The following is a 23,364-nucleotide window of genomic DNA, read 5'->3' as shown; positions in this document are numbered from 1 at the left end:
TGGTGTGTACAGCAGACAGTGAACAAGTAAACAGATTCTTCTCCTGAATCAGACCAAAGACCTTGACCTCAGTCCCCCATATGCCAGCTCTGTGCCCAGCCACTAAGTACTTTCTCATTCTCTCTTGCCGGTGCATTTTCACTTTGTACAGATAACAGAATATGAAGGCACTCAGAGAGCCAGGTTCATTGCAGGTAGAGGCAAATTTAAATCTGTGGTCTAAGCTGGGCAAACGGAAGGACTTGAACTTGGTGCCTTGCCTTTCACCTGAGTGCTGCATTCGCAAGGATATTGGAATAAGTTTTAGAGGAGACTGCACATTCCGGTGGAGACTCGAGGAGCGTTATTACCAGACCTGGAACATTTCTACAGAAATTTCTAATTTAGATGGAAATCAAGAAAATCAAAATTAAACCAAATCTCCAAAAGGCTCTGACAGAAAATCCCTACTAGAAGCAATACAGAGAGGGTACTGTTCTCACATAATTTCTGATCTAGAGTTTTACTATATCTCTCCCTAAAGAGCTGCAAGGTAACACATACTTCACAGCACTTTGCATTTCACTGACAATGCAAAGTGTGCTTGAGCACCAGTTTAACGCCTGGTAGATGTTTCCCTGTGTCTAGGGAGAATCTTTAGGATTTGTAGGGTCTCTGGAAAAACAATCCCTCCATTCTTCATCAAGATCTGGATCATCATCCTTTCCTCACTCTGGTTCTGGTGATAGCTTCAGAGTATATAGATGTCCACAGTCCTTAATGACTCTTTCTACCCATAAGGACTACAGAATTATCCAGAGCCCTAATACAATTAGGCTTGCAGCAAAGGCCTTGTTTTAAGGCATCCAAAGAACTGGCGAGGCCTCCAATTATAGGAAGTCCCAGTGTATCCAGTGTGGAGCAGGAAGTCATACACACATACCCGCTCAGCCTTGATACTGGGACATAACAGGCAACCTTCAAAGAGAAGAAACTGGCAAACTTCCCTTCCTTCTTTTGGTTACTGTCTTGAAACTCGCTGTCTCTCAGAAGTCAAGAGCTGCAAAGACTCTGTCATTCCCAGCCAGCTTGACTTCGGTTGCCCTAGCTGATAAGAGCATTACAGGCAAAAACACATCAAGTGCAGGGTCAGCATAGGCTCATGGGAACAGCAGAGATCTGGCTCTGCAGTGCAGAGATGCCTTCTGAGACAGCCCCTCCTCCAACAGGAAGAGTCCCAGCACTGTGTGTGCTCTAAACAAATCTATTTCTCCACACATCCATCCTGACTGATGGGAAGGGATGTAGCTGCAAACACAAATGCATATGCACAGGCAAATGCCAGTCTTCACACAAAAACTGTTTTCTATCCCTTTGCAAAGGAGCACATGGGCAGAGTTTGGTGTGACCCAGCCTGGAACTGATAGAGGTTTTGCAGAGCAGGGTCCAGGCAAGGTTACTTACAGTTCCTCTTTGATTGGCACAGGTCAAGACTGGGGAGCATTGACAAAGGTATAGAAGAAGAAAGGGTTTTCCTCCCTCAATTGAAGCTTTTCCAGGCCGGTAGGGGCACCTCCTTGGACTCTCCAGGAAGAAGTGAGCAGAGAGTGGGACTTATCTATCCAAATCTGGGCATTCAGAGAATGGTTGTCTCTACCCAAGACACACAGGCAGCCTCTCTTGAGAGCCAGCAGAGTATAAAAGGGAGCCCAGCTGGGAGAGCTCCCTCAGAGAGAGAGAGAAACTAAAGCCAGCACCTGCCTGCATCTCTCCAGACTGCAGAAGGACTGAGATCTTCTCACTGGGATGAAGAGTACCTCTTGTGCATCTCAGAGGGCTTCATCTAACTACTTGCATGTGTGCCCAGTATTGATGGGCTCACATAAATTGGCTGCCCTGGACTCCCTGAGTAGTCACGGAGAAATCATACCGGAGTTTGCACCAATGACTTCTCTACTGAATGCAAAGGCAGCTCAGGGGGTGCATGTCAGGACAGACACCACACTGACCCCTGCATTCAATATGATGGATATTCTTTCCGTATTGCTGCTGGCTAAGCACAGCTCCAAGCTTGCACTGTTGATCAGACTCACACATCCACTTTATACTATGCAAGCCTGTCCCTCGGCTCCCCGAGAGAAGAAGGGCCAAATCATGCAAGCTCTAGTCAAAGCTCTCTCTTGCATGGCCAGGTTGGATCAAGCCAGGTAAGGCCAGGCATGGTTTATAGCCTAGCCTACCAACAGTTTTCTAAGCTGAGCTGTCCCCGTACGCACTGTAGATGTTGAAAGCTGTGCTGCAGCTTGCAGCATAACAGAGAAACAGCTGGGTGACTGACTTGGAGGTGCTTACATCTCATCCCCCTTCCTTTCACCTCCAAAGGCAGATGTAGCCTCCATGATTTGCTCTTTACTATGCAATATGTTCCCTGTGGTGATTGCACTAGGGGATAAAACTGGGGAGCATCAGCTTGGAAAGGGTAAAGGATATAAGGAAGGTCAGAGATTAGCAGCACCAGAAAGCTTAGCAAGAAGGAAAACATTTGCAACAGAAAAGCGACCTCGGAAAGATGCCAGAACTGTACTCCAGGCTTCTTAGGCAACAGAAAGAGAGTAAAGTCTTCCCTATGTGAAATCTGGTAGCAAGATTTAAAGAGAATAGTTATCAATGAAGGCATAACATATTTTTAATAATGTCAATGAAGATGTCAGTTTGGGAGTTGGTCTCTGATGCTTTCATGTGTTTTGAGGACACTGGTTGACTGTGCAATCAGATTGCTATTTTCCTGGGGGGTCTCTGAAGGGGGCTGGAACTGTCCTTTGTTTCCAGCAGGACAGAACAGCCATTCATTCCTCTGTCACATGCAGAAACATGACTGTCCCAGAATAGGGCTGCAGGATACCTCCCTAGTGGGGCCAAGAGGAGAGGTGCCATGCAGACTTGGGTGTTCTGGGAAGAGAGCCAAAGAAATGCTGCAACCCTCAGAGCAGGACAAAGGGTTAGAGGAGTCAGCAACCAGTAAATTACAATTTGTGCCCTATGCTGAGAGGAACTGCTGAAGATGCATATTTCCTGATCAGTCTGACCACTGTAAGAGTGCAGAGGGGCAAGTTCAGATAGACCCTCAGAGAATGATCAGAGGTCACCTCCAAATGCCCTTTGAAGACATCAGCAAGTACTAAATCTGTTTACTCTCACCCTGTCTCAGACTGACGGTCCAGCCAGCCTACAAATGTGTGAGAGGCATCCACATGGTGCAGAAATGTTCTGCTGACAAGTGAGGTTGTGCCCTTCAAGCCCAGAGTACTAATTGCCTTTCTATCCTAATAGGCTCATCTGGTCTGCCAGGGAGAGAGAATATGCCAGGAAGAAACGAGTACAATGAAGATAGGTGAGGAAGACTGAAGCTGAAGGGAAAAAGCAGAATGACTAGCTCTAATCACTACAAGGCCATGTCAGCAAAGAAAGTGAGAAACAGGCTCCGCAAGCAGGCTCCAGAAGCAGCCTTCTAAAAAAAGTATGAAGTCATGAAGTGACAATAATAAATAAAACCTCCAATTTTAAAATGAAATCACGACAAGCAAAACCAGATTGCTCAACATCTGCCTATCACCTTTGTTACTTCTGTCACCAGAGCTGATTAGATCAAAGTGTTGCTGGAAATGTGTCTGTCCATATGTCAGTATATCTCCAACTGCAGAGTAAGTAAGTGCCAAGACTGGAGAAGAACAAGGAGAGATGACAGAGCGAAAGATCTTTAATACAGAGTCTCTAATTTGGGATGCTTTAAAGGATGAAGAGAGAAGGCTCTGAATGGAAGTTTTGTTGTCACCTCTTCTGAATGAAGAATCATTTCTGACCAACAAGGATATGCAGTAAATGAACTTTTCTATAAATTATCCACAGCTCCGATTCATCAAAGCTGCAAGTAATCATGGAAATGATTCAGTGAAGAAACACAAATAATTTGCTTACACCCCAAGAAAGAAGAAAGCTCTAAAACAACCTATACAGAAACTTCTGGAAGCTCTTGCATGTTTTATGGTGAGAATGTTTCTAACTGGTCAACCTTCAGAAGATTTCACCTTATTTCCATCACAGTATTTATCTTAATCTGCTCTTACACTGTGACACAGAGGAAAACTGAGCTGAGACTGATACATTTTACAGTGAGGCTGGTTGTCATCAAACCCTTTCACACTGGTGATGCAGTTGCAGCTTACTCTAGAGCCCTCCTAAAATCAGGTCAGGCAGAGGCCAGTACTCTCTAAGTAAAAATAAGGCTGGCCAAATTCTTATTAGCATCTTTGACAACATGTCAAGATGAAAGGAAGTCTTCTTCCAAGTCTAATCCATTCTTATATCTGGTTCCCAGCTGGAACAGAGAGCATCGGACACTCTGGAGGAGTCATGTTTTGGTGAGGTTTTCAACTTGAAAATCTATATCAGAAATCTTTCATGAAAGCTCTTTTATTCCAACCCTGATAGGAGATCTGGATCCACTCAGATTTTCTTTATAACAGTGTAACAGCATTTACACCTTAAAATAGTTTATTGTGAACTTCTACCATTCTCTCATAAGTAGTAGAAATACTGTACAGACACATTTACACACCTTATGAAAAGAATAGCAGCCAATTAACAGTCAAGCCAAATGTAGCATTGCCCAGCAAATGCCAGTAAAAATGCTAGAAAAATTTCACTTCTAGGAGTTATCTCTGGTGTCATGATCTGATATTCATTTCTTCTAGAAAATAGAAGTTCTTTATTAATTTCAAGATCTGTTCCTCATTGATTTAGTTAGTACTGCTTATGTTTCAGCATTACTTTTTATTCTCCTTTTCTCCATTCCTTAAAGACTTGTATTATCTGTTCTGCCTTCTAACTATGATTCATTTCAAGGCCAAGACAGAATCTCTCAGAGTCACAGAAGAGATTTACTTGCATATGTCACATGAACATTATTGAGGACATTTTTCTGTTTGTGTCTCAAAGGTGTCTTTGGAAAACTTCCTCTTATGGGTTAGATAGTCTCCACCTTTAACTCTGAGGTGGTTTGTTGAGGTGGCAGTCAAGCCTGGGCTTCTCCTTGGTGTTTGGTGCAATACAGCTTGACTGGGCTGTTTGGAGGAGTCTCTGTAGGGAGAGTTTTGGAATTGCTGTTGATTTTATGAACTCTCTAAATTCTAACATCTAAGCCTCTAATCTTTTGCTAACAAGACAAGAAGTGGCAACAGTAAACAGTCATTATCATAGTCTGGCTGAATCTTTTTCCAGGAGAACAGCAAAGTTGTATGATGAATAATGTACCAAACCCTGGATTCTGACTGGTTTGTGCTCTTACCCTTAAATACTTCCATCACTGGAGACTGTTGAGTGTTTGTTAGGGTTATTTCTGGGTGCAGACTGGCTGACCAGCACCCCTGCTCCAATTGACCAGCTACCTGTCATCAGCCAGAACAGGCAGTGACTGAGTTCTGCTTACCTTTTAGTCACTGGGGATACTGGTTTGGGTTTCTCTTATCTGCTATGCTACTTATTTTCAGAAAATAGAGTGGAAAACAATTTCCCTCTGAGATGTCCGACTTATTGAAACATTTGATTGGACCTGAAGTTCACTGGAAAGGAGGAAGCATGAGAGAGATGGCATAGTCACACAAACCTCATTTCTTCAAAAAACAGACGAGAAAGAATCTCTGTGACCTCAGTACAATCAATTGTCCTCTAGGAAGCACCAAGGTTGGAAAGCGGTTTTCTTCCCTACGTGTTGGTCCGGAAACTAGGCATTTATTCAGGATCTTAAGATGTCAGGAAGGCTCCCGGGACAAAGAAAGTTTGGGTAGCAAGGGAGAAAGGAAGACATGCTATTTTTATCTGACAGAGCTGCTGAGAAAGAAAGTTATAGCCATGAGAGACAAAAGAAGAGAAGCTTCATGATTTTGGAGGTGAGAGCTTCAGACTTTGTAAAGTCCAAAAGAAATCTCTGTAACAGAGGAAAGGAGAAATGCATCCAGATGTCTTACCACTGTGTGTAAAACATGTTTTAAGATATAGTGACTGAAAATCAGCAGCGACTAGTGGGGCTGCAAACAGTCAGAGTTCACAGTACCATTTCCAACAGAGAGTGAAAGAAATATATGTGCCCCACACAGAGCAAATAGGAATCATAAACATGTAGTACAGGAGCCTACTGAGGCTAAAAACTTACAACAATGTTGGATCTAAACTCAGTGGTCTTGTGATTGTCCAGGAAGAGGGTGGTTTGCTGGAACTGCAAGGGAAATTGCATACCCAGAACGCATGTGAACCTCTCCTGAGTTACACTGCCAGGTGATCTGCTTCCCAGCATCAGTGTGGAGTTTACAGTGAAGAACAGAAATGATCGTGTTTCCCATGGAAACATGTTCTTCTGCAAGGCTATGAATAGCTCTCCCTGCAGTCAGCTATGCAGCCAGCCAAAATCTCCCTCCACCTCAGGATGAATGTCAGTGATTTATCTGCGTCTCAGTTTCAATAAATCAAAAATGTTTGTGAGCTTTATATTTGTTGTTTTCATGTTACACAAGCTTGAACTGTCTTTATTCAGACTGACAAAAGGAACACGTAGTACAGGAGTCTGTCTCCAAAAGTGGATTGTAGCAGATCTACAAAAATAACTTCTACAAAAGTATTGCATGACTCTCTTCTTCTTTTTCCTTCTTTTTTTTGGGGGGGGGGGACTTATTAGTTTATTCTAAAAATACATTAAAAACATTACTGAGTATGCTCCAAAGTTCAGTAATTTCAGTCAAAAGGTAGGAAAGATAAGGAAAAAAACACAAAAAAGAACGAACATATAAAAATATGACTTTTTCAAAGCCAGGCATGCTTAAAAGGCAATTATGTTTTGAAAACTGGTAATGAAAGACATAATAAGAAAAGAGATTAGAAAAGATCGTAACTTGAAGATAAAACAAACAGTATACAAATAACATGATGCAACTGGAAAAAGTCCAAAGACAGGCAAAAAAGATGAGCAAGGCAATGTGATGGCTTCCTACAAGAGAGCTAGACTTTTAGTGTGGAAAAGGGGAAACTGAAATATCATAGGGATGTGAATGAGGTCTAGCAAACCGGGATTCAAAACACACAAAGGGAGATAATCCTTTACAGCTGTCGGACCCCTGGCTGAGGGATGTTGTGGTTGTTCAAAGTGTACATGGATTCCCGCTAGAGTTGAAGTTCAAGGAGGACAAATCCACCGAGATATTTGGTACCTAGAAATCATATCTGCCTCAGGACATCCATGAACAGCCTAAATGACCTAAAGGAATTCAAGTCAGCATCACATACTCTTCTCTTATTCTCACTCTCTCCTCTTGACAATGGCTTTGGGGTACTGTCAGAGGCAGGATCCTAAGCTAGATGAATGCTGTTCTGACTCAGCACAGCTGTTCTCCTGTTCTTCCGTAGTTTGGGCTAAAGTAAATTATTTTGTTCTATATAAAATAATCTTCTTGTTTGCTTTATTTTTCCCTTTCTCTTCTGTCAGGGATAACACTTCCCCTTGTGCTGAATGTGATATGACCTCTCTTTCCCCAACTTTTGAAACCTATAGCAAACTAAAAGCTTTACTTTTCATTCTGCTCTACAACAGAGAACCAAAGAGAAAAAAAAAGCTCTAGTTAACCTGAGAGGGAATCACAAAACAGATAGGGTGGTTTGGGAGAGAATTTGAACCCATTCTTTCCGTCCTTGCTTTGGGACTAAAAGGGCAAGGCGGTCCTATACCAAAGTGAAGTTGGCTTGACTTCACATAGCTTTGCGACGTACCTTTCCAAGCCATCTAGGACCCCAAAGCATGGTGATCTAGCATATTCCTTTAAAAAAACAACCTGCCGCCTACCAAATAAATTTCAGGTTCTTGAGCACAGCTGGATTCAGAGGACAATAAGGAAAGAAATGTCCTTCTCTAAGCAGACAAGCCAAGGAGAATGGGAGAAGCTTTGTCCACAGGGAAAGAGACTTGCTGTAAAGCACACAGATTATCTAGATTCATGTAACTTGGAGGAAGACAGAAGTCTCACAAAAGAGCTGCTCATGACCTTCTGCTCAGAGGCAAGTGGAGAGTAGAGAGGGGTCTTTGAGTGAGGGCCAGGTCTGTTCCCCTCTCGCCTTGCTGGTAAAGATAATGGAATGGGAAATGGGAGATTCTGGCCTTCTTGTGTTTCAGAGACTGCAGAGCTAGTGAGGTGATACTAGAAACTTTGCCAAAGCACTTGGGTGGGTGGAACAAGGCAGCACCTCACCAGCGTAGACACCTCAGAAGCATGGACAACATTCAGAGACCTGGCCCTGGACAGGCTGAGGGCACCAGGCACATGGCTGATGATCGAAAGCTGATGCGACTATATGGCAGCAGCAAATTCTCAGCCATGAAGGGCCAAGTGTTCTTTCCTGCATCTTGAGCAGTCATGTGCTACTGTTCAGGCAGTTCATGATGCACAGAAACCACAACAAAATAAAAACAGAGCTTGCATGTGAAAAAGTACAAGTATTACTCCTCATAGATGGGAGTGTGGTCTGAAACCTGTCCCCAGCCTGCTTCACCTAGACCAGAGCTCAGGGAGATTGTATCAGAGGGAAAAGTGAGGCCTGTCCATTTTCCAGCTCCTCAGAAAAGACTTCTCCTTATAGTCTGCCCTCTCAAATAGGGAGGGAAACTGCACACCTTCTCTGCCATGTTTGCAGTACTCTTCTTGCTCCTGAATGTTTGATCTTCAAAATCCCCTGATGGAGCAGCTGGCTTTGTAAAACTTGGACAAAAAAAAAAGGCTTTGATATTTCTAGAAGCCCTTCCCTAAAAGAGGTCAACACTACAGCTTCTCTGCCAAGGCACAGCCACAGTGTTCTTCAGAGCCATCACAGCAACGTGCTAGGTAAGATCCAGGTAGGTACTCTGCTCCGTGGTCAGCCTTCCCCTACCCCTCTTCCTCTCCCTGAAGCTTTATTTGTTGATTGTGTTCATCTCCTTCACAGAGCTGCCCTGCGTTTTTTCATACTTCACCCTCCTCCTACATTGCTGTCCTGCGCTTTGCCTATTGGTTGCAGCGGGGAGAGCCCTCTGATTTTCTATATAACCAACTGCTCCATTCAGAGAAACCTCAGCAAATCAGAAGAAGGAAGAAACATTCTCCTGAATACAAGCATGTTCACAAAAGCAAACTCTAGGATCTAAAACACTGTAGTTCTCCTGGAGTCTGCAGAACATGCTCAGCTGCCTACTCAGACAGAAGAAGCCATAAGAGGAAAAGAAATAGATCTCAGGAGCATCAAAAGTTCATAGCCACGATGAAGGTAACTTAATTCTGATGAAAAGCTTTGCTTCTACTCACTAATTTGCAAACAAAAAGATTTTGTGCTTCAGTGTGAATTTTTGCATGTTCACCCTGGGCTCCCACTCTGGGTGAGATGTTAAAGGGAAATGGTGCATGAGCTGGAAATCCTGAATCCAGGACATTTCTAGATTAAAGTTTTAACCTTGCCTCTGCTTTGAGACCAGGTTGTGTCCAGGTGAGAGAAAGAGCTGGAACGTGATATTAATATGAGCCTTTTTCCCCTTTTCTCCTCACTCACAGCATTTTCCCTGCAAGAGATGTTTATCTGCAGAAAAGGTCTGTTTTCTGTTTGGTGAGGCTGGTCTGCAGGAAAGCACATGCTCTCGTGCACACAGTTGCTCTTCAATGCAGTGGGTGCCCTACCATGAGCAGGCCAGTGTGCAGCATGGAGCAGAGGGAGGGGCCAGGTTGAGATGAACAGTCTCACTTAGGATGAGGTGGGCTCTCCCAGGCTTCCAGGCAAGACCAGTCTTGAGTCCCTAGGCCTGCGCACACCACTTTCAGCTGGGAGCAAGCTGAAGGGAAGTTTTAGCAGTGGTTTTCAGTCTAATCTCCTCTCTGGGAACTATTCTCTTGATTTGCCTGTCATAACTCCAGTGCATTCAGTTGGGTTTTGGACTCAGCATAGAGGAAAGGTGATCTCAATTTTTAAGTGTTCAAGCTATTTGCTGACATAAGAGCCCCAGCCAGTGCAGGTGTCACTTCAGGTACAAAGTCTCTTCCTCAGATGATCAGCAGAATGAGCAAAGCTGAGTGGATTTTAGGTCAAGTGATGATGTCCTTGGCTTCACATCTGCTGGGCACTGAACAAGTCTCAAGACCCTCAATTTTCCCATAAGTGAGAAAGGGTGATACATTCCTTTTCATTTAAACACTCTGAGATATGTGAGAGGAGGGGCAATATGGAGGGGAAGATGTAAATGAGCCAAAGGGCTGTTGAACAGGAGAAAACAATGTTCCTTTTTTACTAAATCATTGGATTTTAAGCAAGAGGGGGGAGAAGAGGCTTTTTTTCAGAAATGGCTTTGCAACTGCGTTGTTGAGAGGACAGGCAGGGTACAGTAGGCAGTGTCCTGTGATCCTTACTCACATGAGCTATTCTGCCAAACAGCCAGGGGCTGAAGAGCAACATCAGGCTCTCTAGTTCTGTATCTGTGAGAGCAGATAGGAGCAGTCCATGGCAGCAAAATGCACGGGACACAGTTTTCTGGAGGTGCTCTATTACCAGTCTGCCTGGTAACAGACTCCAGGAACCACCAAGTTTCTTAAAGCCCCCATCTGCTCTGCTTGACTGCATGGGAATCCAAACGACAGGCATCTGCCTACGCCCATCTGCTGCTGCTAGATGCGAGCTGCCCTGATCCTGGAGGACTGCAGACAGTGTCCTGGCTGATTTCTAAGCTAGGTCTGCCCTCTTCTGTAAGCCCCGTTTCTACCATAACCAGCACAAGATTTGCCAGACTAAAGAGCTGAATTTGAGCCTCCCACATCAAGACAGTCATTAGATGATCTAGTTAACTCTTGTTTCTTTGGCCAAATGAAAAACTTTTTATTCTGTATTCTTGATCCTTGGTGGCTGTGAAGCACTCAGGGTAACCTGCGGCAAACAGAGAGCTGGGGACCTTAGCAGGGGCATAGGCTAAAGTCTCTGCACCAGACCAGACAGGGAAGGGATCTGAGCTCAGGTCTCCATGCATCAGGTTTGTGCTTATTAGGGTTATTCACCAGTTTTCTCTCTCCCTTCTTTTCCCCCTTCCAAACACAGCTGGATGCACAGCACCAGAGCAGGATTCATGGATGAGAATAGTATCATAATAAGTCAGATCAAAAGTCCTCCCTGGTCCACACCGTGTTTCCAGGACAGCAGTTGGATCAGATGCTTAGGTAAATGCCAGAAGGAAGGTAGTACCAGAGAACCCTTTCTGGTCACAAGGTCCCAGATTTGGCAATCCCCTAATTAGGGACTTGCTGAGCCCAGAAGTGGCTCCAGGACCTTCGTGCTTCACAACCACCAAGGATCAAGATTGTTCCAGCAAATAGATGGAACTGCTTCCTCCAGACACTGCCTGCTGACAACTTTTTAATGAGTCGTCAGCTTTGACTAATGTATCTCCAAAGGAGTTTTTACAGAAGGAGGCTCCTTCTTACCCAGTCTTGTCAGTAGCCATCTATTCTGATGCCTATCTTAGTCTTTTTCCATAGCATTTTATACTGGCCAATCTAGGTGACAAGCTGACATCACACCATCCTTTCCTCAGGCACTTAGCTCTCCCCATGCAGGATGGACAGTATGGGTTCCCTAGTCTTAAGATAACTTCTTGCTTAGGAGTTACGACTTCAGTGTTGGGATGCCTACACACCTTGAGAGCTGAGCTCTTACAGGAGAGACGTGAGTTCTTTTCCCAACTGTCATATGGTGACTTTTCTCTAAACACTCTCCAAATCATTGAAAATGGCTTTCTTTCTACCATAGGCAAGCAGATAGCTTTGTAGTGGCTGTTCTGGCTCACATCAATATGGGTTGTCTGCTGGTTAAGTTTGCAAAGCTGTTTAAGGCTGCATAGACGAAAGGCTCAGTGAACATAGACGATGACTATGCACCAAGCATGAATATTTTAGTAGATAAAAGCATGCTGGTTCTAAGCTGAAAAGTGATGAGATCTTTTATTTTCCTCTGTGAAGTCATATCTAATGTGTCATTCTAATATGAGGAGCCAGGCTAGGAAGGAAACACTTTCAGGATGTCTTAATTATAATGGAACTGAAAACTTAATTATCTAGTTCAGGAGATCTATTTATATTGTGATTGAAGGAACTTGATTATTTTATTGTCTATCGTGTAAATATGAGTAAGTTTTAAACTTCTTCTTAAAGCTGCGTGTTTACAGTTTAAAGTGCTAGGGACTTGACTGAAGGACTTAAAGGGGTCAGAAAGAAATAAGCCTGATTTAGATTTCTTGGTAAGAATATTAGGGTGAAACTGAGAAGAAGATATGTCTGGCTAGGCTGGTTCATCAGGAAACAGCCCAGCTTTGTGTTGACTATGCAGGAGTCTTCTGAACAACCAGAAATGTATAGGCGTTTCTACAGAGACTGATTTGTGTCTCTTACACACATGAGAAATGAATAGCTGTATCTAGAGGAGCTGGGTTTGCACCTGGCAGGGCACATGGGTGTCGTGGCCATATCATCCTGGAGTGGGAACAGTATGCTCCCACCATGCGCACACTTCTGGTCCTGGGATCCCCCTGGTACACGGGCAGGGGAAGTCTTGCTACACTTCAGCAGTGCCCTGACTGAATGGTCCCGGGGAGCAGATATACTGGTTTGGGCTCAAATCTCCACTCTGCTTGGTAGAGTTAGAGTAGAGATTGAAGTCCCATCTCTAAATCCCAGGTGGACACTCTGATCACTAGAGTTGCCTCCCATTGGGGTGTGCTGGGGGGAGAGGGTGGCAAATATCACCTCGTAGAAAACCTTTAAGGCTCCTGCTTTCATTCTGGGCACAGCAACTTTTCCCCCGCTTCAAAACTGCAGTATTTCACACGATGAGAAAAACATTCTTTATACACTTTAACTAGGAGACTTAAGATCTGTTCCTGTCTGCGGCATGTCCTGACACTTAGAGAAATCACACTCTCAGACAATCCTTTTGTTGCCTCCTTCTCTATAGCACTAACCACTGTCAACATGCAATGCCATCAAGAGATTAAGACCTGGGATGTGCTTTGAGATCTGTAGATGGAAGAGCCTAGGAGAAGGCTAAATGCCATTTTAAAGATCCCATGTAGCAAAGTCATCCCAGGGCTGAAAGCTACAGCAGAGCTGCTGGGAAGAGGAGCTTCTTCTGCAAAGGAGAAAATAGCAGCTTCTAAAGTCAATGCTGAGGCACAGACTGGCATCTTCCACTGCCTCTTTGGGTTCACTTTCATCCAGTGGTGGTATCTGGATCATCCAAAAACCATTTCCATAAATTTGCATCATGCTAGAACATTGCTACAGCCATCCTAAACTTTTTCATAGGCTGCAGGTGTCTGAAAAGCAGCAACTCGGCAAGTTCTCTTTGGAAGCACTGTCTGAGATTTGCAAAGCAGAATCTGCTCTGGTGATATTTATGATCAGTGTTCCAACTTTGGACAGCTTGAGAGATCTTTTACTGCACTCAGCAGTCAAAACTGAAAACAACAGGGAGATTTATATCCTCAGGTATTGAGTTGAATGGCACAGTGGCTTTGGAAAGGAAGCGGTTCAATTAACAACTATAAGGATGGGGAAGGAGGGAATGTTCTATTTGCACATAAATTGGAATAAGATGTCAGGTATTGATACAGTATTTCTGGAAAAACTCTTGTGGTATATTCCCAGCATGGTTCCCAGCAAGAATATGTTAGGTCTTTTCTCCTTCCATATGGATCTACTGAAGAATAGGATTTTAGTGCTGCTCCAGTTTTCTCGTGCCATGAATCATAAGAAAAGCTTCACTGATTTTGTAGACCACTGAGATGGGGTTTGCAGAATCATCCAGATGTCCAGACCTTGGAGACCAGGGCCTTGAAATTGCTTCTTTTTCTCCTCTAACTGTAGAGGTGACTAGTTCATAGGCCTACACTTGCCTGTTGACATCTGCTTTTAGTCAAAAGAATTCCTCTCTGGCACCTTCTCATAGACCTTGTCAGTGCCTCCCAAAGAGAAGGGTGTGTGTTCATAGGTAAAAATTCCAGTGTATCAGTGACTGTTTTCAGCCCAAGGCTGGGAAAAATAGGGCCAATTCCCCTGCTCTACTTGGCATATCCTGCAGATCTCTGCACCAGAGCATCCTACAGTGAGTCCTGCCACCCTATTGTGCAGTCAGCTCAGTCAGGTTGGGGTAAAGGAGGACGTTTTTTCCTTTGACGTTCTTCAGGCCATTAGAAACTGAGAAGGGTAGGAGGTGGGCAGGGAGGTGTAAAAGGCTGTGCTGGGAAGAAAGTCAGGTTTACGGGGTAAGCAGTGCTATCAGGCTGAATGCTCCGAAGGTGCATAGCTATTTCCAAACACCTGGCTGATATGAGGGCAACCTTCACCTCATGATTTAGAACTCCTGCATTCTCATGTAGTGGAAATAAAAATCTCTATTTGAGAAGGGACAGGTGATATCATTTGCTGAAATCCTGTGAAAGAGACATAAGGGACTGCTTTTTTTTCCTTTTAATTTGTGTTACTAAATAGGCATGTTTAATTTTAGAAGCAAAGACTCCTCTCCATGGGTGTCAGTTGCTCTGACTGGATGAGATCCAATCTAGCATTACCTCTGATCGCTGTGATGACAGACTTGTTCCTGAGACACCTTTCTTTCAATTTTATCCTATTTTACTGTCCTTTCCTAATCAATATCCCTCCCTTGTCCCTTTCTTCATCTACAGATCAAATCAAGACCCAAGCAAAGACATACCATGAGCTTTGCAAGGAATTCTGCACCAACAATTTGCTGGGCTTTGCCATTTCAGTCTTCACTGGTGAGAATCCCAGCTCCTGCAGCTCTAGCCATTTCTCTGACTTGCCTCTTCTCAGGGGCATGTGGCCAGACCCCAAGGGCTTTCCAGGAGAGCACTGTTCCCTTTCAGGTGCTTAGCCAGGAGCAGGCTTACAGTCTTGTCCAGCCAAGCCTGTTCCAAGATGTCAAATTCTCGAACCACTCAGAAAGTCTCCTGAGGAGCCCTGAGACCAAGCCACCCCTGCTGCCTGTGTGTGTGAAGCCTGCAGATATCAGACACATCTTCAAGTACATCAATACTATTGTGTCCTGCACCATCTTCATAGTAGGGATCATTGGGAATTCCACGCTCCTGAGGATCATTTACAAGAACAAGTGCATGAGGAATGGGCCAAATGTTCTCATTGCTAGCTTGGCCCTCGGGGATCTTCTCTACATCCTCATTGCTCTGCCCATCAATGTGTATAAGGTAGGTCCCACGTAGCATGAATGTCACATCACCCTTGCAATTGCAGGAGTAGTATCTGCTCCCACATGTCCAGTGCCCTGGGTAAAATCTACTGCTCTTTACTGCAGGCTCCATTTTCGCAAAGGAGAAGGGAAGGGCATTCCTGTTCTCAAAAGGAAAAAAAAATAGACAAGAAGTGCAGAGTAGATTTCTGAGAAAAAAGATGTGTCCTTAGCTTCAGCTGTGTTGTACACACACAAGATTCAGCTAACTTCCAGACCTTCTGAATCTAATTTAAAATCACAGGAAGAGAATCACTTGTAGTCCCATGACATTACAACCCAAATTTTATTTCAGCTGAGCAAATACTACTGTTCTCGTGTGCTTGAGGTACCTCTCCCAGCACTGCTCAGTAAGTTGGCCTCAAGCAAAATTATCTTATTCTAGCTAAACTTGAAGATTCATTCAGAAACAAAGGGCTATAATTATAGAATATGGGCTTCTTTTAGAGACTCTGTTCCCCAAGCTAGAGAGAAGATGCAAATAACCAGGTCAACCTGAGCTCTGCATGCCACACCAAGGCACAGAGAGCTGGGCAGACCTGGGCATTAGACCTGAGACAGCAGTTAAGAGCATAAGTTACGTTACAACTACTGTGTGTTGTGCCTGGAACAGTGCAGCTACTTCTTGCCTATCACTTGAGAAAGGTTTTTGTGGACTGGAGTCAGAAAGAAGTCAGAGGTTTATAGGAATGGCTGGAAGGGATGTCTTAGAGCTCATTCAAATTTGTTTGTGGAGAAGTCTTTAATCTTCAGCCTAGAAAGCAAAAATTGAATCCCAGAGTGTTCCTGAAGCAAACAGGCCAAGTGGCAGGGAGAAATTCAGAGTAGGAGGAGGATGTGCATAACCTGACTGTGAGAACAACCAGCTGTAATTGTCAGGGACTCTAATCGTTCTGAATAGATCTATTTTTATTGAAATTGTATTGAAAACTATAACGGGATTTTAACTCCAAAAAATCTTGTGAGGGATGTCATTCTTCCAGGTTCTCCAGGTGGCCAAGTCTGAAAACCAGATGATCCCTTCTGACGTCAGTATATTGATCCATTCACAGACTTCCACTCACATGTGAATCTTCTCCTGTCATCATCTGAGAAAACAGAGCAGCTGGTGGCCAGAAGCACTGATTCAAGTGCCTCCTCCACCCACGGGGTGCAGCCTAGCTCTGCTTTTACTCAAACAGGCCCCCTTTGTTTTGAATAATTGTGTGTGATTTGTTCTGCTTGACAAGGGAGACACAGTCTGGGGAATAGAGCTGCAGTGCTAACAGTTCTCTCTGGGATCGCACCCATCCTGTACCCATTTGACAAGGCAGAGGGTTGTGCCTACAGCCAGATGAGCACAATCAGATCTGAGCTAGGACTATCAACAGGGGCCCTCCAATACTTGTCCTGCCAAAGCCAAGGCAGGAAGCCTTACGTTGTAATCGTTTCTTCGCCATGCTTTGTGAGAACTGCACCATCTAGCAAGGGAAAGAAGCTGCATTATGCACCTTATGTTTAACAAGAACTGAATAACAAAACCAACAAAATAATAAAGAAACCTGCCTCCATGGGATACAAACACTCCATCACTTTGGGGGCTCTAGATGTAGAACTGCATGTTCTGGATGTTCTGAGTGAGGGCAACTTTGAGATGGGCCACAGCTCTCTCAGGGATATGAGGGTTGTGAGCCCAAGATCCATCATATCCTTGTGAGTCAATGACTTTGGATTTCTCCTGCCTCTAGGGCATCTTGTTCCCTCTGATACTTGTGCTTGACCTAGCTGAGCTGGGGGGCCACACGTAGCTACTAACCTCAAAGGGAAAGCCTGACCGAATCAAGCCAGAGATGAGCGAGTTTGGGAGCAGAAGGAAAGGAGGCTGCTGGCATAGACTGTAGAACTGGACTGGAGTGAGGGAAGGCCAAGAACAGCAGTCATTTCCAGGGTATTTAGGACCCAGTCTCAGTGCAAGTGTTTTGTCTGTCATAGATCCGCATAGCTATGCATGGCATCAAGTTTCTGTTTGGCAGCATCATGAAATCTTTCATAGTTAAAAACAGCCAGGCAATGCAAGAATATATATGTCACTATATGAAGAACTGCCATGTACTATATTATGGCTACAACCACTTCCTTACATAGGCTTCCTCTTCCACACCCTATCCAGACCAGGTGTGTGAACTCCCCCTTCTCCCTCTACACTACCCTCATTCAAACAAAGAAAGGTGAAATTCATCCCTGGAGAAATGCTGTTGCATTCCATGTGATAATGGATTTAACTAGTTATTTTAAATAAAGTAAATCACCTCCTATCTCAGACCAGCTTGATACTTTTCAGCTAGTGGAGTCTCTGTTCACTGATCTTTGGGGTCTTCTCCTGTTTATTTATCCAGTAAGTAAGCTACTGGGAGAGTTGGGTGCAATTTCGTCCTTGGCAGAAACAAGAAAGGGAAATCAAGTTAGTTCATTCTCCACTGCGTAATCCTGATCCTCTTGAAATTCGCTTAGAAACAAATGTTGCTTCATGCCTTGTCTTAATTTGTTCAGTTCTGACACACTGGGGATACTTACATCACTTGATTAAATCCACCATTGCTTTCCTTTGGTCACGGGCAATTAAATATTGTTCGTTTCAACTAATGCTGCACAAAACCTTTGAGGGAGATTTGTACAAAGGATCCTAAGTGTGCTAGTTAGGCAGAGTATGGTGAAGGCTTAAGACTACATAGCTTTGAAAGCATTCTGAAAGAAATTGTCCTTTGAGGATTTTGGTTGCATCTGAAAATGAAACACTCACCCTTTCAGAAAGTGACCCAAAGCCCAGGCTTTCAGGATATATTAATTCAAAACCACAGAGAGTTTGGATTCAAGACCTAGTGTCTTGACCATCCTTCCATGTATGTGTCAATTCATCTCAAATTTGTCCTTGGGGAAATGAATGGTTCCCAGTACCACATAAAGTACCAGAGAGCACACACCACATAATCCCAGTGGAGGTAACCTCAGAGTGCTTTAAGCTGCTGTTTGTGGGCTTCTCTCACCATGTGGGTAACCATCTGCTATTACAGGAAGCTGGACATGGTTTCCCAAAGCAGTCTGTTAACCCTGTGGTTCTTCCCCAGCTCTTGGCAAAAGACTGGCCCTTTGGTGTGCAGGTGTGCAAGCTGGTCCCATTCATCCAGAAGGCCTCAGTGGGCATCACAGTTCTCAGTCTTTGTGCTCTCAGCATTGACAGGTAATAAAAAAACTTCTACTGCTATATTGCCAGCCTGGTCCATATTTAACCGTGGCATGACCCTTCGCTGTCACTGAAGGACAGAGTACAGGGCAGTTTGGTTCCACTCCAGGCCAAAATTCAGAGAGGGCACCAGATGCTGCCGCATAGAGGTGATATCCACCAGGAACTGACTTTTCTCTGTGGGAATAGAGCTCATATATTGCCAGAAAAAGCTGAGTGGAAGAGCATGATGTGTTGGAATGTGTTGGGTTGGTGGTGGTAGTGGAGGTGTAGGGCAGATAAACATAGGACAAGGATGCCTACTCTCACACTCCTCCCTTTTGGAGTCTCTTATGAGCCCATTTCTGATCCCTCCCATACCTCTAAAGAATGTTCCTGGGTCTGTTTCTATTCAGAAATGGAGGAGGAGGATGTAAGAGAAAGGGCCTTTGGGAACAACTTTAATTTCCACCTTATCACCCCCTTCCTGCCTATTGCTTTTCTCATTCTTCCTGGTTCCCTCCCTGTTGTGTTTCCATGTGTTTGGCAGGTACCGAGCAGTGGCTTCCTGGAGTCGGATCCAGGGGATAGGAATCCCCATGTGGAAGGCAGTCGAGGTGACGCTAATCTGGGCAGTGGCCATTGTGCTTGCAATCCCTGAAGCTATAGCCTTTGACATGGTGGAGCTCAACTACAGGGATCGAGACCTGTGGGTGTGCATGCTCTCCTCTAAACAGAAATCCAGCTTCATGATGGTGTGTACTATGCCCTATTGCAGCTGCAGCACAAGAGAGAGGGAGACAGGCAGATGAGGCATCCTCTCCCCTTGTTTACAGAATCTGGTGCTTCTGCAGATGGCTTCTCTTGGCCATCAGGGTGACCATGGGGAAAGCAGTATCAGACAAAGCACAGGAGACCCAGTATTGTACTGACATAGGGGTCTTGCTGTGAATGCGGGATCAGAAAATGGGGAGCTGGACCTTAAGCTGGGTTGTGTTCACTGTCCACCTCAGAAGGCTGTGCCCCGTCTTGGTAAGCTTCAGAACTTCCTACACTGCCACAGCAGGTCACTATTCTGCATGGGTAACAGTCAGCACAAGGCCACCTAAGGGACAGAATAGGAATTAAAAAGGCATCAAAATTTACCACCTCTGTCTGCCAAGATAAGCTCCTTGTAATTGCCTCTTGCACAAGAGTACTAGACTGGACTGGCAGCTGTGGGAGTGATGCACCAGATTTGTCCTGGGGTATGTAAACCAAGCTTTATTTCTTTGAGATAAGCATGTGCACTAGTTTGAGGAAATATAATCCAATATACACTCAAAAAAGGGGGTGTTACTCTTTCTCATGTCAGAATGTCAGACTGGTCTGATGTTGGTCAGCTGTCAGGTCAACTCATGCCCCATTTAGCCTCTCCCCATGCACAAACACCCTCATCCTAGGTTTCTAATTCACATTCCTCTCTGTGCTGCCTGCAGTTCTATCGTGATGTGAAGGACTGGTGGCTTTTTGGCTTCTACTTCTGCCTCCCCTTGGTATGCACCGGCATCTTCTACACCCTCATGTCTTGTGAGATGTTGAGCAAGAAAAATGGAATGAGAATTGCTCTGAATGACCACATGAAACGGGTAAGGCACACAGAAGGGCAGAAACTCAGATATTTCTCAAAACAGGAGAGTGCTGCAGAAGGGGAGAACATACACCGGTTCCTGTAAAGGAAACATATGAGCTCCACAGAAGTCAACAGCTTTTGGTACAACATGCATGGATTAAATGAGGTACAGAGGCCTTCAGTTCTACAATTCCCCATCTCAGGGATAACCAAAACCACTAGCATTAAGACCATGGATCAGCCTGATTTTCAATTTCTTACGGTCATTTATCTCTAGCCTTGCTGTGGCACCACTTAAGTGGACCAAGTGCTGTATGTGCCTTATAACAAACAAGGGATGCAAGAAGAATAATTTACTGGCTCCTTCTTGCCCCTTGCGCTTTGATCCTTTGAGGCAGACCAGCTGGTCATCATGTTAATGTAGTGTGATGGATGGAAGGGTGAGGACCCCATGTTCCAGAGAGAATAACCCTACCAAAGTCACAGAGAGCAATGACTCTGTGTGTATATGTGAAGGAGTCTCTATCCTGGTCTATTTGTGCTGCTGGTACCCTACTCCTTTCTGCAGTCCAGATATCAGAGCCTTCCTCATGACACAGGAATGGAGACCTATAGGTAGTGCCTTGACTCAGAAGAGGTATTTGGCCCTCAGCAGGTAGTAAAAATGACTTGAAGAGCCCCTGCTCAGAGTAGGAAGTTGATGCTTTGCTCCACCTGCTCTCCTGTGCTCAGCCAGAGCATCCCTTCTCCCCTGTCCACTTTCTCCTTGCAGCGCCGAGAGGTGGCCAAGACGGTGTTCTGCCTAGTGGTCATCTTTGCACTCTGCTGGCTGCCACTCCACCTCAGCCGCATCCTGAAAAAGACTATCTATGACCAGACGGACCCCAACAGATGTGAACTACTCAGGTAGGGTCATCATCATGAGTGCACCCCTCCCTTGGCACCATGCCCCTGCGGGCACTGGCAGAGACACTGCTACATTCATGTCAGGCTGGTGGAGTTGCCTTCCAAAACCCTATCTGTTTCACTGGTTCCATTTCTAAATGACATTGCCCTTCTAAAAGGTACAGAAAGAAGGTGTGGGGGACCCCAAGAGGAAGGGAAATTCTATTTTATAAGGTCTCTGTAAAGCTATGGATTAAAGAGATCTCCTGGGCAGAGAAGCATTCACTGCAGAATACAGGACTGCAGCATTTCTGGGGACAGTGCCCACTTTGAGCTACATGGTGGATGCCTATCTTCCCCTCTTCTTCCTATCCATCACACCTGTATCCAGTTCTGGCTAGATACTGCTACTGTGTTTGCGTCTGAGAACATCAAGGTCACCCACGGGAAAGCAGATCTTGCAATCTGAGCTTCTTCAGTAAATGATCTTGAAAAAAAAAGCACTGCACAATTGGCCAGCAGGCTCCTGGGCCAGGCAGTTTGCAGGCAGTTTGGAAACCCTCTTTCAGCTCTTTGCTAAGTGAGCTTCCAGAATTTTCATCCCTTTCTCTTCCCTCTTGCCTCAGTTTCCTCCTCGTGATGGATTACTTTGGGATCAACATGGCCTCCCTCAATTCCTGCATCAACCCGGTAGCTCTCTACTTCGTCAGCCGGAAATTCAAGAACTGCTTCCAGGTAAGAGTGGACACCCGGGAGTTCCTGGCTATGACAACTGCATATTTTGGCTGACAAAGCCAGAGGGCTTGCTCGTCGGTGGGGAGTGACTTTGTGAAAGGGGCATGCCCAAAACGGAGAGGTTAATGAGCAGTTTCAAAGTTCAGCTGACATCTAGTCTGAACGAGGATCTGACAACTGCTGGAGGGGGCTAGCTTTGCTGACCTGGGTCAACAAGGACACCTACAAGTGTAGCATTTTTATCTTGGTCATTACTTGTAGAAAGAAGGGTTGCCCTGGTCTAGGCCTTGACAAACCCCACCAGTGATTTGTTACCAATTCAAAAATACATAATCTAGCAGTTTGCTGGGATCAGAAGCACAGTCAGGGCCATGAGAACATGGAATAGCCCTACAAAGAAGAGACACCTGTAAATTCTGGCATGTCTGTGAAGTTACCCTGGAACTAGTCCTTTAAAGAGCAGAGAAAAAACCCAGCCATTCTGGATCAGGAGCACCCCGCACAGCACTGAAGGAGGGAGTGGGTCTGCTTTAAAATTCCAGCGCAAATTACCCAAAGATAATTCTCAGGAACAAGAAAGCCCTGAGAGAGGAGGAGAAGAAGGGTTGAGCCCAGCTGAGCATTACCCATATTTTCTGTCCCACGAGGCTGAGAAAACAAAACTGCAAAAAGTACCTAAAGTTTTCAAGATTTCCCTGGAGGTCTGAGACCTTTGTTTCTAATCCACACCAACCCTGTGGTTACTTTGAAACACCCACTCTCCTCAGATCTGCAGGAGAGCCAGGCTCAGACTGTTCAGCCTGCAGTTCCCAGCCTAATGCTGTGCAGGTGGACTTGCCAACATCACTAAGGGATTTTTTTCTCTCTTATATTATCCTGTAACCGAGGTTTGTAACTTCTCTCTCCACCCTCTTGTCTCTTCACAGTCTTGTCTGTGCTGCTGGTGCCAGAGACCAGCTCTGAGCATCACACCAACAGATGAGAAGGGCTCTGTTGGGAAGTGGAAAACCAATGGGCAGGAGCTTGGTCTGGACCGGAGCAGCTCCCGCTTGAGTAACAAGTACAGCTCTTCATAAAGATGAACTGCCCACAAGGCAGAGAGGAGAAGGCACTGTGACAACATGGCAGGACATCTCCATTTCTTTTGCACAGCCACTCCCTGGCTGGGCCTGAATCATTTTTGCCTTCTTGTTATACCCACCTGGAAGGAGTTGCAGCAATTCACTGACCCCAGGACTAGCTCTGAATACAACCTCCGAGCCACACTTGTCCATCCTCTGGTTCAAGTTGCCTCTGAGGGAGGGGAAGAAGGGGATTCAAATCCATGTAGGGTTTTTCAGTTCCTTGTAGGAAAACCAAGTGATTTACAGCCATTTGTCCTAGTTGGAAACATGGGGTGGGGAAGAGATGTGTGTGAAAAGGGAAGAAAGGCTGAGATGTGATCACTTTGAAATGGATGTGGAATGGGAAGGGGAGGATGAGGAATGTGAAGGACAATTTCCAGCTGAGAAAGTGAAAGTAGAGCCAAAGCTACATCTCTTGCTCTCTCCCTCTTTGTTCTTGTCCCTGGGCAGAAAGCTAGAATAAGACTTAG

At 44.9% G+C, this 23,364-nt stretch overlaps 1 pseudogene; it reads left to right on the top strand.

The window, feature by feature from the left end:
- The first annotated feature begins 3,360 nt into the window (after positions 1-3,360).
- Positions 3,361-22,846, top strand: LOC134145507 (endothelin receptor type B-like; annotated as a pseudogene).
- Positions 22,847-23,364: the final 518 nt, after the last annotated feature.

This window comes from Rhea pennata, chromosome 11 (assembly GCF_028389875.1).
Source record: "Rhea pennata isolate bPtePen1 chromosome 11, bPtePen1.pri, whole genome shotgun sequence".
NCBI classification, from domain to species: Eukaryota; Metazoa; Chordata; class Aves; order Rheiformes; family Rheidae; genus Rhea; species Rhea pennata.
Note: the sequence above shows the minus strand (reverse complement) of the source record. Positions and strands in the feature narration are given on the sequence as shown.